Below are 15,727 nucleotides of genomic sequence, written 5' to 3'. Positions count from 1 at the left end.
AAAGTGAATTCAGTTTAAGTAAAATTGTATATAATATTCAACATAATTCAACTGAGAGAATAGGATTCTTCGGATAGAGGTGCACTATTTTGGTTTAGCTTCGCTTCAGTTGGGAAGTTTTCAAGCTAGCCGCTCGGCGCAATTTTTGTCTGACATGTTTCGATTCGCTTCATATTGTCCAAGCAAAACAGACACTTACATGCTTGACAAACACACACACACTCACACACACACATACACACGCACATACACACGCACTCACACATATGCATGCAGCATGCACGACTGCAATGTGCTGGCAAACATTTCAAACTCTTGGCAGGCTTCAATGTTCATGTTGAATGCCCATTGCCAGACTGTTGACATTTTAATAAAAATTATTTCAGTGCATTCGCCGCATTGCAGAAAGGCCTCTTCAAAGGCAGCAGCATTGGCCAAGCGATGGATAATCGAGGACAAGAAGGAATCGCAATGGGTGCAGCACCATTCAGGCAGAGAAACAGAGAGAGAGAGGAAGAGAGAGAAGGGATAGAAAGAGAGAGAGAGAGAGAGAAATGCAATCCCTACGAAAAGTGTGTGCGCGTAGATTATGCAAGTATATTTAAAGCACATTTAACTGAACTATGCACTTATAAAGTTTATATTGCAGGCAGTGCAGTTTGCTAATATTAAAATGTCGAAAGCAAATTTACTTTTAATTATTTGCTCCACAAACTTAAATTAGAAATTTGCACGTGATAATTACAAATGTCATTTTCCCTTTGTCCCAAGCCCGCATATAATTAAAAACTTTTTTGTCGAGTTTGCATAGTTGAGTGCATTAGAAATGTAGAAATGTGCCAAGAATGGGGATAACGTTCTTTGAAATAGTCTGAGTGTAATTCAAAGTTATGTAAATTATAATAAATACGCACAAGTGTTTATCCACGCAAATATAATTAATGAAAGTAGCTTATAATATCATCTAGATGATACAAGTTTAGTTAGACAAAAAAATAAGAAATTTCATGCTTTCCTAATGCTGACTAAAAACTTTGTACGGATTGTTTGATTCACTTTCAAGAGTGGTGCACATCACTATGCCGAATATTTGCCAAAACAACGTCCGAAAAGTATGCAACAAAATGTTACGCAACAAGAAATAATGTGGCCCTCATTTCTCTGGGCTTCCGGTTCTCAAATAAATTTCAAGTTTTCGGCCACTTGTGCAAACTGTTTTCTCCCCTTTTTTTCAACTCAACACCGAAACTGATTTGAAAGTAATAAAGTTTTATGGCACCAGCCAATTAGCGAACTACCGAGACTAACTGGAGCCGGGCGGCGACCCAAACTCATTTCGTATTCGACTTTGTGTTTCGGGAATATAGAATTTTCAGACCATTGAAACCATTCTATTGAATGCTAGGGCACTGGTGTGACCTCAAAGCAGCTTTCATTATTAGTCAATGGCTCTTATCAACTTATCAGTTGACTTGGCTTTGTCTACGGCCAACTTTGACTTGGACCTGATCAGAATGTCGACAATTTGTTGACAGCTCCAGTTTGGATAAGCTGACAAAGACGCACCGAGGGGAATGGAAAGTGGAGAACGAATAATAAATCTTGTTTATTGGCTGTGGCCATAATTATATTTTGATTGGGGATTAATTTATTGACTAACAGGGAAGGGAACTAAAGAGAAAATGAATGAGTTTGTTGACTTTGTTATTAAATTAGTTTTAATGATATTTTGAATAGTTTGGCACTTCAAAATTGCAGATAAACTAAATATTTACAAATTTAATTATAAAGTTAAAGTCTTGATAGTAAACTTAATTCACTTATAATCTGAATGTAAGTTAGAAAAATTCATATTTGAATAAAGCGTATCTCGTAGTCTACCACTCTAATTAAAGAGTTTGCATTTGTATTCTTCGACTTTTCTTTTACACGAAATTTAATTATTATTAAGGATAATAATTACAATAAAGCTTTCATAAAAAGGTTTTTTGTTGCACAAATTATTAAGCTGATTTATTAAATTACCAAATACAAGAAGCTTTAATTATATTTATTTACTTTTATTTTGTTACATTAAACGGACAAGTGACCCTAATTGATTTTGACTCATGCTGCTTTTAGCTATTTGTCGTGTCTCATTTGGTCTTCTTAAAAGCCATGTCAGAAGCATAAAGGTATTTGACCTGTATACAAGTTTCTGCCACAGCTTTTTGTATAAGATCTGCGGGTATCATCAATTTAAAAAACATTGTGTGAAAATTAAATAACAAATAAAATATATGAATTGAAGATATTTCTTGTGGTTAAAATTGATTTCTTTAGATGTGAGACAATCTCAAATTGTGAAACAACATCTTGGTTTATAAGAATAAAAGAATATATGTCAGATACCAAAATACAGTAAGTAAGGGTATTAAGTCTTCGGCTTCGGAATTTCGTAATTCTTTCTTATATTTTTTCTTTTCTTTTCGTTTCGTTTCGTTTCGTTTTTATTCCTTGTGTGCAATAACAAGGACACGACTTTATTGTGGCAAAACAACCTTTCGCCTGCAGGCAATTCATTGATAAGCCATGAATGCTTTAAGGAAAAAGCTAAAATTGAATAAATATTGTAAATATTTGAATTTCATGAGCAACGTCTACCGTATGCAGATGTCTAAGGTGAACATTTTCGATAGCAACTTTGAGAATATTATTTTTTATGGCTGCTTTTTGGCTTTATGATACTTTGATGTTTGCATAAAGTTCAAGTTAATAAAATGCTTTTATGTTTCACTTTGCCCTTGCACATTATTAAAGCTAGTTTAGCAACCACACACACACACTCACACACACTCAAACACAGCCTGTAGAAACTAGGAAAAGCGGAGATTTTAATTTAGCTAGCAAACTTGATCCAAAGTTTTTATGGCCTTGGGCGACTGCTTGGTTATTAAATAGACGTACTTGCAATTTGCTTTATGGCTGACATTAATAAGCATTGTAAGAATACAAAAGCACACACACACACACACACACATACACACTAATACACACACAGACTTACACATAAGTAGTGGCACTTTTATGTTGCCTAGTGCAAGGCTCGGCGAGAACATTGACAACTGTCGCTGGCTTTATTTTTATTTAATTTATATGCTTATTTATGAACTAGCAACAGTGAAATACAATCGTGCAACAAATAAGCCTTGAGCCCGGCAACATCTGGCGTTAGGCAACAAATTGTAGAAGGTAATTCAGCCTGGCACATAATAAGGCATTGGACTTTGAAGTTGGGTCTAAGTTCGCATCCATCCCATTACTTTTTGTAGCTGCACTCACGACAGCTGCTTGCCTCATAAGAGGCGCATCTCATGAGTATTTAAGTGCTTTGTATTACTGCTTTTCAAATTGCTTTTCGGCGTTTGTTAAACCATCGAAGCGATAAGTTTCGGCCAGTTTGGGTTGCCAGCAAAAAGCAACCATATAATTGAAGCAAGTAGTAGATTAGGTAATGCAGACATTTAACCGGGGTCCGATAATGTTTTGCTAATACAGTTCAATTGTGATAATTGAGTGCGATAATAGAGGTGAAAGAGTATCAGGATTGCTTGTAGTTAAGCCAAAGGTCATGAGACAATTACAGGCAGGACTAAATGAGCAGTTAGGATAATGTTGAGCAATAAATGAGAGAGTAAGTTCAATTCAAAATTAACTGGCTGCCAGAGTGTTAAGCATACAAAATGGGTGCAAATACAATTCAAATTATCTCACTACTATACTCATTTGAGGTATTAAATTTTACTGTATTACTTAAAGCTGTTATTGTGCTTTACCCACTGCTGGTGGTTCATCTTAAGGCACATTTTCTGTCTAATCAGAACGAATGCCTTTGGTCACAGCTCATTGCCAAAATGACAATGGAAGTGACCATGCGCCGGGCATAGCTATTAATTAATAGAAACAACAACAGAAGGGACCATACAAAAGACTCGACCAATATCAAAGTGCTTGGCCATAAAAAACCAACCAGCACAAAAGCAACAAATTAGCAAACAGTCATCGGACTCCTCCCTCCCACCCCTCCCCCTCTTACTCTTCACATACCCCCCTCCCACCAAAAACATGAACAACAAACTGTTACAAGGTCCCTAAGTCCTTTTGTTGTGGTCACATGTAATATATTTATATATATATATACATATATATGAACATGGATGAAGCTCCAGTCTTGTGAATTTTTGTGGTCGCTGTTGAAAAATTGTTGCTTAAATTTCAATATTGATTTTGCACGCCCCCAAAACTCTCTGCCGTTCAGGCATCAATAAATGTTTACGACTCAAGAGATGTGCAAATATGTGAATGTCTGAGCCTGAGCCTTTGTCTTTGCCCAATTCGATGTGACCAAACATATTCATGATACATTTGTTTCAGCTTCACCGAAACTCTTGAGCCAGAAACAGTCTAACGTTCTGGCTAAGATTCAAAGATGGACCTTCCCCTAGTCCCCTTGTGTAATAATAACAATAGTTTCGACTCTGTTTATTGTGCATAATTTGCATGCTTAGGGAGAATTTCATCGAGGAATATGTTTGTGGCATTTTGCCGCCTTTGAAATTGCACAAGACTTAAACGCAACGATTTAAGTTGAGAATGCTGGTGTAGAAATTGAGTGGGCAACTTAATTTATGGAGCATTACTGATATCACGATAAGATAATCGGCTAAACATACACGCAACACAATCTTATCGATATTCTCCACATGACAGGTTTAATAGGCCCAAGTGGCCATTATCGTCTCACGATTAGCCCAGCCCAGACATGTGATTTGTGTATTTTCAGCCTTTCTAGTCTCTTTCTCTTGCCAGCTTTGGGCACATTTCCTAATGCGAATTGTGTTCATTAATCTGCTTATTGGTGCAGTACATGGCCTATTAATTATTTAAATTTAATGCGACCGGTTTTCGGCAAGATGCTCACAGTTTTCAAGCTAGCTTCAACTTTAAGTTGAACAAAAAAATGGTTGCCACTTCATATTTGCAGTAGAATTAGAGCAGCACATTGAATATTCATGCTGTTAAATGCAAAGCTCATACAAACTTGATGTGTATTTCAACAGCAAATTTTAAAGCCATAAATAGTTGCTTTGTAATTATAAGCTGTACACCTATTTCGGTTATTCAGATAAGATAAGTGAAGCATTAAATATTCGTTTATAAACCGAGCAATTCAAGGCAATTCATTTAACGTGATTCTGACAAGGGTTGTTCAGAAACTTTGGTTTCCCTTTAAAGCACATCGAAAGTGACATGAAAACTACTGCGTAAAACTCTTTTTTGTTTTCTATTTAATGAACAACAATATAAAAAAAAAGAACGGAAATTGTAAGTGTAATCAAATAAATTAGACAAGTACGTACAAGTGCGTTATTTTCAGCACATTAAGTGCCGCTTATTGTTGCTGCTGCCACAATGAATGAGCGAGTGAGCGAATGAATGAATGAATGAATGCATGAATGAGTGGGCGGACAGTTGGAAACTGTCTGCCATCTCTGAATGAATTAACTACACTCGACCCGTTGTAATAGCATCCAACAACTGACTGACTGACTGACTGACTGACTGACACTCTTTATGTCGCTTTTTCGCCAACATTTAAGACAATCATTTTAATTGAAGTGCCACTTGAGTAAAGTAAGTGGCTGTGCCCAAATATAAGAGGGAAATCAGAGTGCCCGAGCAGGCAATATCCTGCACCTAATATTCATTACTAGTTATTTTACTACAGATTTAACAAAACTATGCTATTACTACTGCTAAGGTTTCAGATTTGCACAAACAGGTGTGAATGGGTGATTTGCTGTCGAAGCCTTAAAAGATTTTCAGTTTTGATTGCATCATCTGCAGCTGAATTCTGATCACAGTAAAATTAGCAATTGGCAGCTTATTTCTCTTTGACTTAGCACAGCATTGTCTTGCAAGCAAAGTTATTGATTAAAACTCATAAAAGCATTGACTTCAATATATAACAAAGTGAATTTGATTGCAATTAGTTTGTCTGCTTTTCAAAGATTACGAGCATGTTCATTCAATTATTCATTCGAAGCAAGAAAATAATGGTAAATAATAAATTTCTTTATAAACATCACAAATATAATATGTATACTTGTAATGATTGTGTATTAATAACCTTATGCAATTTGCTTTATTAATTGCATTGTTGTGGAAATGAAAACCAAACCGAATTGGGATTAATAATCATAATAAACACGACAACGTCTGTATCGCAATTTGTCTCTGTCTCTCTCTCCTCTCTCTCTCTCTCTCTCTCTCTCTGTATCTCGCTTGGAGAGTATATAATTCTACATCAGCTCACTGGATCGTGGAACGCTCAATTCAACTGAGTTTTTATAATTCTCATCAGGTAATGCTCAGCTGCAGTTGCTTAGCGAGTAAAGCGTTATTAAATCGCTTTTGCTAATTATAGCAATCGTGTGATTTACACAAGAGCTGTGCAGAGAGCCATGCATTAGAACAAAAACCACACACGCAAAAAGTTACGGAATTAAGTTGTGGTTATTTGTGTTGGGGTTGGTGTTGGTGTTCCTAACTGCATCGCACACGCAACAATAAATAACTATTAAGTAAATTAAGAGCATATTTAGTAATGCCATTAGAGATTTAATACAGAGAATATCGCTTTTTATCGTTTTGATGGTTTTTGGTTTGAGTTCAGGTACTAACCAAAATTAAATTGCACAGCTGAATATCAATTTTATAAGCTGCTGTTTGGCACTATTTTTAATATTCGCATAAAGAGACCGAGCTCTAAACTGAATGGATACTGATTAAAGTTAGCATTAATTTAAAGATGTTGAACAGTTTTCACTCTGAAATTTATTTAACACTAATTGCTAAAGAAATGCACTTACGAAACTTGAAATATTTCTAAATGGAATCGCTTTTACTAAGCCTTTATTGGGCCAGAAAGCTGAAAGTATCCTTCAGCTTTTAATAAAAACGAGCAGTAAAACTATGCTGCATACAAAGTTTCTGCAATTATCGCATACAAGTTTTTTTTTTCTGTATCTTCCCCCATGTGTGGCACTTGATTAATATATTAAAAGTGCGTATGTGTTGGTGTGCGTACATATGTGTGAATGGCCATTGAGCAGGCGTGGCATGTTGCATATTTCACATTTGACGCACGGGTTGCTTTCAATGTGAATGTTAATTATACCCGTCGACACTCGCATTATGCATAAATATGGATAAAAGTGAGCATGTTTTTGCACGCTGCTCGACCTTTTTGTGTAACGTCCATTTGCTGTTTTGTACAACCTTTTTCACTCATTCTCCTTATTGTGTTTTTTTTTTTTTTTTTGTCAGTTAAAATATGAAAATTAATCACTCAGCAGAAGCATAAGAGGCTATACTAAAAGTGCGAGGACAGAGAAGAAAAAGAGATATATGTATATATATATATATGTATATGTATAACAAATTTATTTGACTTTTTAATGTGGCTTTAATTAGCTCATTTCGTAGACAAATGTTTGCCTTCTCAGCGCATTTTGTTTACCGTTCTGATGAACCAGTGTTTCTGTATTTGTGGGTTCTGTTTGTTGGCCTTATTTGTGTTTTGACGCGCTGCTCTTTTGATGGTTTTACTACGCGAGCGTAACACGTTACGCATACGTAATAAGAAAGGCGCCACGAATTAGGCTATGAAAATTTGCTAAACCTAATGAAAACTGTGTGGTCTAATGTCTATCGCTTCTCTTTTTCGCTTCTTTTGAACAGATTGCTAGCCAAATTCAGGCTAGACATAGACAGAACCGGGCCAGCTTTCAATTCACGGTTTAAATGCCCAATTGGCCGTGTAGACAAGTTTTTATTGGGTTTGGTTTTATTCCCATTTTCATTTTCATTTGGCAAACGGGGCCACTTGAATGCGCAATGAAGCAACCGCACAATATATATATATAAGTATACATATACATATATATATAAATCAACCAAAAATAAATAAAATAAAAGTAAAAACAAATACAGCTTAAATATCGCATTTTGAATAAGTTGAAAGTACATTGCTGCAAACTAACCAATTTTTCGACCCAAATCTGTGCTTAATATTCATTAAACCCAAAAAAAAAAAAAAAGAACAGCAGCTCTCAAATATCCTGCGGTTTATGGTTGATATTAAAAGCCTTGCCCACTTATATACAACAAAAGTGTTAATTAAGCGGCAAAAATAAAAAAGTACAAAACGTCGGATGTCGACTTTTAAACCATAATTAAAATTGTCAACTTTTGTCAAGCGTTTCTTTTGTTGTTGTGCTTGTCGCTGGAGGCTTACATTTTCTTTTTTTTCCCTTTACGCTTCCTGATGGGGCTGCTGTCGTGTTAAGTGGCTACTGCTGCCACTCGTTAAAATTAATCAATTAATTTAACTCGTTGTTGATTTTTCTTTTCTATCTGATTTACGTGCAAAAGTGAACTCATTAAATTAACAAATATAAAGTCATTTATCCATTTAAGCCCAAGAAGATTTAATCATCGATTTTCATATCGAGCAGATATTGTTCTTATTTATTTTAAATAAAAGAACGCATTAAGCAAGCATATTTTTACCATTAAGTGAAGACATAATGTTCTACCAGATAATTATTAAAAATTAAAAATTTTCATTAAATTGCCTTTTTTTAAATTTTAAAAATATTTATCTTAATGCAATTTAACAATTTTGTTTAATTGTTTATCAGTCTCCCATCTTAGCATTGATGCAATTAGTATAAAATGAGTTTTTCAGCTCATCGTATAATTAGCATAATTAAATTCAAATAATTATGTATGTATAATATATGCATTGAATTGTGTGTTCGACTCATTTAAATGTTTTTGATTCTTATAATGATTTAGGTTGAGTGCCTTATTGTTAGTCTCGCTATTTACATAGGATTGTTAGATTTGTGGATTGAGTGCTAACGCAACAATTTCAAATAACAATTCGCGTTTAAGACTGAAGTGTAATCTGTGTTTCTGATAATTGCTGCTTGTGTACTGATAAGCTTTTGTGGTTTTCATTTTTTGGTATATGCATGCTGATGACGATGGGGAATCGTATTAAAAAATACGCTTGAAAAACCCATAAGTAAAATTATTATATAATATTTCATAGCAACTGTGAACGAATCATGAAATTGTTGCTGTTGTCTATTTGTTCACTCTTATTTTTATTTTATTTTATTCAGTTGCGTATAATTTTATTTTGATTTCGGACTTTTTGATGGAATCGATTCTGATTTGTTTTCTCAATTTTCAACAATCTTGAAAACAATTGAATATTACTCATACGCAATGCTCACTCGCACGCCATCTATAGAATGCATCTAAATATAGAAAATATCTATATATATATATAAATATACTGACAAATGTGTATAATACTTGTAGTCTTTCAAACGGCCTATTTTATGGACTGCTGGCTGCCCAGTGGACTCAAAAATGTGTGTTTTGGGTAGCTTAAATATAGAATATATAAGCATACATTTATCAATATATGCTATCATTGACAATATTTTCTTATATTTTATTTATTAATATGTTAGGCTTATCGTTTGCCACTTAATTTTCACTTGACTCGACTCAAGCGACTTAAATTTTGATAAGCTTTTTAGCCATCTTCCCTAAGCCATTTTTTATGTACATTTTCACTTCCTCTATTTTATTTTAATCCATTATGCTTTTTACTTTTTTTGCTGTATGAATATTGAAAGGGCCTCCACATTTTTTCACATTTTTTCGATACGAACTCAGATCAGCTTTCCCTTTATTGCTCTTTTATTTCCATTTGCTACACGAACTTTTGATTGAATATTTATGTATCAATTACAACTTGTGGAAATGGAAATGTTACTGGACAATCATTTGTCAGTTTGGGATGCTTCTACAAGGACGTGTAAATATGTTGGAATATGTATGTAAAAAAATAACACGCTAATTGATTTGTGGCAACAGATATGAAATTGAGATTGAATAAGTCGACAAATTTGTATTAAATAAAACAATATTTTACATTACAAATATTTTTATAACATAAGCAGATTTAATAAGACTGATGAGAAGAAGTATTGTTCTTTTTCTAACTAGAGTTTAAGACTTTAAACCGACCCTTGAATATTGCCGGATTAAAATTGGTAACATTTCTTCAGATAATTATAAATATAATTTTAATTGGTATAAGCTTATATGGAACGTATTTTAATTGGAAATTTATATCAAAATCTCAAGCATAATTATAAATATTTTTTTGGGTGCTCATATTCATCTCAGTTATTATTATTTATTATTATTTTTGTTTTAAATATTTATAGTTTTTATATGTTTTATGTAATTTATTATGCAGTTTTTTTAAGTTTACCGACTTGCGCTATAAACATTCATGCAATAAGTTTTATGCATGATTTTCTCAGTTCGGCATTTAGCCAAGCTTTTCAAGCCAAGTTCGTAAGACACTTCATAATACTTGACAGGTCGCCATGGTTATAAAGCATGAGTATTTTCGCCTGCATTTTCAATGTTTTCTTCTTATGTCGCTTCCTTTTTTTATTTATTTAGTTTTTTCTTTTTTTGTATAAACAAAATTTCACCCGTGTTAGAGGCACCTAAAACACAGAAAAGGCAGGCGAGCCAAATAGCTGGCAAAGTTTTTGGTGCTTTGGATTTTCGTAAATAATTTGTTGAATTTAGTGGCGCAGACAAAACGGCGGCAGCGACGACGGTAAGAGAAATGTAAAAAATGAAACCGCAAGCAAATTTCAAAGCAAATCTAAGTTGTAAATGAAACGTCAAATTTGATTACAGTTGCAAATTCACAAACAAGGGCGCAAACGAGCGGAGCACATAGAGCGGGGGATAGATTGCGAACGTTAGTAGGTAAAAAAAAAACAAATAAAAAACAAATTCAAAAATTCATATAGATCGTGCTGCATAAAGTAATGGAAAATCAGCCGTGGCGACGACGACAGCGCAACTAGAATGCAAACGCCAACGCAATGGAAATGAATGTCTGTCTGTCCGCCTATCCGCTTGTCCGCCAGTTTATCTACATGCCCCAATCCGTTTGTCTATGTGTATATATATAACTGTTTACTAAAGCACGCGAATGACACTCACACATCGACGTAGCGCTTCAGCGTACACAAACACTCACATTCACACTCGCACACACACGGAGACGAGAAAGTCGCGTACTATTTGGCCACACAGCGACCGATGGAGAGTGAGAGAAAATATAGATAGAGAGAGAGAGGGAGCCGCAGCGATTGCCCGAAACCGAACCGCACGTGGCGACTAACAAGCGGCAACTAAACTGTAAACTGAGCCATGGCAGCCAAAGCCACACAGCAGCTGGAAGCGCCAGTTCTCCAACATTGAGCGAGAATTACAGCGAAAAGCAAAGAGTGCGAAAAAACCTGATTGTGTCAAGGCGCCAAATTGTGTGTGTTGTTGCCGGCGAAAGAGCAGACCACAACAAACGCAACGAAGAGCGCAAAGTGCTAAGAGAGTGAGTGTTTGAAATTGAGTCAAGTTGCTGGTCCAGGGCAACAGGTGTCGCTTCTGGCCACCCCACAACACTGTAAGAATATGTGTTTCTCTCTAAATGTGTGTGTGCTGTTGTGTGCTCTTGTGTGTGTGCTGTTGGTGTATTTGCGACAAATTGCTTAGAAGCGGATTTGAGTTTTGTCTGCGTTGCGAGTTTCATGACTCGGATTACAGTTTTTGTTTTAGTTCCTGTTCTTTGGCTTACCATTTGGTTGGCATTCATTGCGTATACGTTATATTTATGCATTGACAATTTAGTGAATAAGTTGTGTGTATACAACTCGAAACACTACCGATTATGTGCTTTAATATTTAACGAAGTTTCTTATGCATAGCCAAAATAAGAATTTATTATAGTTTTATCGTTGAATACATTTGAAATTGGTATGAATTCGATGGTGAATTTAAGTACAAATTGCTTGCAATAATATTTTTATTCATTATTTAATTTGTGCAAATCTGATTTGGAAAATGTAATGCTTTATTTACTTATTTATTTGGTTATCTCAATTTAAATTCATGTTAAAAGTAAGACAACCAACTTATAAACTTCGCACTTCGTTCATTAACCTTCGTAGAGAAATAAAAAGAAGAAAAATGATAAATACCCTAATCACACTCACAATAACCCAAGGGCAAACCTGCGGCTGCCAATTAATCCAATTAGGCAAAAAAAAAAAACCCTGGACATTACACGAGGGACAGCTGACAGAAAAGAAGGCCCGTTGAGAAGTGTCGTGCAAAACTCAAATGCTTAAGCCAGTTAACATTTTGGCATTCAAAAAGTTTGAGCGGAGATTAAGACGAAAGTAAATTGGATCTGAGAGGTAAAGAACTGGAGGCAAATATGAATATAATCAAATTAAAATCCTAATAGTTATCATTGTCATCGCAATTTAAATCATCATAAAGCTTAATGGCTTATGCTTGCCGCACAAGGGACGAAGGGGACAACACAAGCCAAGGACATGTTTGGCCCACGGGATAATCAATTATGCAGCACATAAACACAGACACATAAAGACACAACGCGGAGAGGCAAGGCAGGTCAGGAAGCTTTTAATACTTTAATTGCCATGAGCCCAAATCACTGGTCATTTATGACCAGTTTTATGAGCCTGATAATTTCATGTTAATAATGGCATTGATTTGTCGATTGGTCATGCACCATATACAGATTAGTTAACTACCTAATCGGCTTACTCAAATAATTATATTAAGTAAATGCCATCAATCAACTAATGTTCTGAGCGGATGTGGGGTTTCACAAGCTGGCGTCTACTCAAAGCTCATTATATTTCAATAAATTTAACAACGAGACTCACAACAAAACTAACTCTAAAATTGTAAGTTGCAAATATAATTGATATTGTTTTGCAATGGACCCCAACAGTGTAGATTATCGTCGCATGATATTGAATTGCCTCCGGGAGGATGTGACAAATCATCGCATCGCCCAGGAAAATATACATGATCGCATCCGTCAAGCTTTGGCCCGTGCTCGAGAAAACTTGGAGCGCATTCGTCAGCTAAATGTTGAGATACAGGAAATGAAGGTAACTGTGGAAAATGCGTTAGCAGAAATAACCGAACAGGAAAATGTAGAACTTGTCGATCCATTACAAACTCAATGTGAATTGCAAGATGTGAGCTACGAAGATATTATCGGCAACGAATCAAATGATGAAATTTCTCAGCAGTAATACTCGACTTAGTGGAGGGGGAGGATATGTCTAGAGATGGTGAAGAATCTGAGCTTTTTATATTCTGCTTATATTTGTTTTTTTATATTTTTCATAAATGATGAGGCCCTACCATTATAATTTAAATTAATTTAAAGCAAATTTAAAAAAGTATGATTCCAACTGAAGTTATTGTTAGACAAGTTTATATTTGCAGTTAATACATAATCAATTGGATGGTATTTAATTGATTTGTTTCTTAGATTTGCACACGAAATACATTTAGGCAGCTGCCAAGTGGAAATCCGAAAACTATCGGTTTAATGGTATATCAATTGACAGCTATCCACTTAAGCTTAAGCCCTGACTGCCGAATCGAAGTCAAGAGGCAATAAGCCGATTTAAGTCGAATAGTGCTGCTCGATGGCGTCATTGTTGGCGCATTATCGGCTTACTGTATGCATCAGTGCAGACAGTGGAACATATACACACTCACACACACACACACACACACACACTCACACACATGCAGACTCTTTTATACAAATATATGAACTCACAAAAAGCGCAAATGCGCAAATATTGAGTTTATTTCTAGCTGTTTTTGTTGGCGACATTTTATTAAGCTTTCTTCTGCCGCACACATACAGCTTAAATTTATTTTTACGACTAGAAAATACCCTGTAAGAACATTCAGTAAGGGCTCTGCAATTTAATATAATTATGATTATGATTTAATCTATTTATGGAAACTTCCTTTCGTTAATTACAGGCCCACATCACTCAAATACCTCTCTTGACAGTTTCTGAGTACGGGGTATGGAACCTCGTTTAATTAATAAAATTTTAAGCTGCTTGTATTTTACATTATGCATACGCCATCTACTCCCGGCGAGAGGCAGACACTGACACAGGTTCAAGTACTGCTTCATGTTCCTGGCCACAAATTTGACAGTTTACGGTACGGTTTGCGTATTTTGCACATATTTGAGCTTAATTTTCGTCACACACAGCAAAAATGTTGATTGATTGGCCTACATAATCCAGTTAACTAACGCACCCATCTGCCCCCCATTGTACACCTTAAATTCTAAAAGCTTTTTCGGTTATTATTAGGGTTTGGGTAGCTTTAAAATTGATGTGCGGTTGAACAGTGATTTATTGCGTATAGGGCCAACAAGCAGCCAAGCAACTGAAAAAATCGAAAATTCACTTGTGTCGTTTTCATTATGCCACAAACATTTTGTACAGTTCAATCACAGAGAACAGCTTTAACATACTCGCTCATGCATAATTGATGATTTGGGGGTCAAGAAAAGGTTGCAAGTCAACAATAACGATGCTGTGAGTGTATACTTCAATGAAAGTTGACACAAAAGAATGCTAACTTGCCTATATTATAATAGAATTTACATATTCAATTTAAATATTTTGCAACACTTTATAATATATCAAATTCGCTTGCAAACTGTTTTATTTATCGCCTACTGTTCTGCTCTCCAGTTGAAGCTCTTAATCTCATAAAACACCTTTTCGCATTCCATTAACTCTTTTTAAATGAATAAAATTGAACTTATTTATGCTTTGAATTCAATTGATTTCTTAGAATAGAACCAAATAGACAAAAGCCATTAGCCGATTAATTCATTTGTGCTGAAGTCTTTGTACGATTAATGTTCTATTTGCTTATACTTTACCTCTTATTGTATCCTATATCTCCATATTGAAGACTTACCTAGAAAGAAATGGATAAAATAAAATTAATGAAGTTCGCTGTTCGTAAACCAATAAAAAGAAAAACAATAAGAAAAAGCTTTTCATTTTGCACGCTCGATTTAGAAAGCAAAACGAGCCATTTTGTTTTTTATCTTTCTGTCTATTTTTTGCTTGAGCATTTTTCAGCTGAGTGAAGCGATTTTATTAAATTTGATGGGCAATAATAGTATTTATTGATTTGATTGAAAAATTGTTATACTGAAGAATTTCGAGAAAGCGGCAGTGATTGCCTTTGCTTTGGGGTTTATTGGCCAAACTTTGCTCATTACGCGGATATCTTTGGATGAATTACTTTAGCTCGACAAAAGTCATTTGGCTTAACTATGCAACCCACCACTTGAAAACTTGAGGCAGCAACAACAACAACCTAGTCATGCCACTGCGGTATCAGCAGCTGCATCCCCTAAAGCAGGTGTCAACAGCAACAACCACAACAACAACATTGCAACACGTTTCCTGTCACCCCAAAGTCAAACACTTTGCAACTTCGATTTTAGTTGATGTTAGCAAGCAGCTGGTGTTGATCGCTTTAGGTTGTGCGACACGTTCACTGTGACTTTCACACTTGTAGAAGTACTTTGAACCACATTATGTATACGCAGCGTTGCCTAATTAAAGTAATCTGCAGATGACTCTGCAAGGCTCGTAAATATTCCAACTGGTGTTTGTAAAACGTGGCGCAT

The 15,727-nt window shown here is 35.2% G+C and overlaps 1 protein-coding gene across 3 annotated transcripts in view; it reads right to left on the bottom strand.

Annotated features, from left to right (window-relative positions):
- LOC6557447 (venom dipeptidyl peptidase 4) overlaps nt 1-15,727 on the bottom strand; it is a 68,674-nt gene that overhangs the window by 26,864 nt on the left and 26,083 nt on the right. The window contains exon 1 of one of the 3 annotated variants that reach the window (XM_001984938.3): nt 11,158-11,324. The exons of 1 other annotated variant lie outside the window; for it this stretch is intronic. The gene's annotated coding sequence lies outside the window, so the exon portion shown is untranslated. Of the gene's footprint in view, nt 1-11,157; nt 11,325-15,727 lie in introns of those variants that run through there. One more of the 3 variants, XM_032743555.2, reaches the window with a different exon arrangement.

This window comes from Drosophila grimshawi, unplaced genomic scaffold, assembly GCF_018153295.1.
Source record: "Drosophila grimshawi isolate 15287-2541.00 unplaced genomic scaffold, ASM1815329v1 contig_44, whole genome shotgun sequence".
In the NCBI taxonomy this organism is placed as follows: domain Eukaryota; kingdom Metazoa; phylum Arthropoda; class Insecta; order Diptera; family Drosophilidae; genus Drosophila; species Drosophila grimshawi.
Note: the sequence above shows the minus strand (reverse complement) of the source record. Positions and strands in the feature narration are given on the sequence as shown.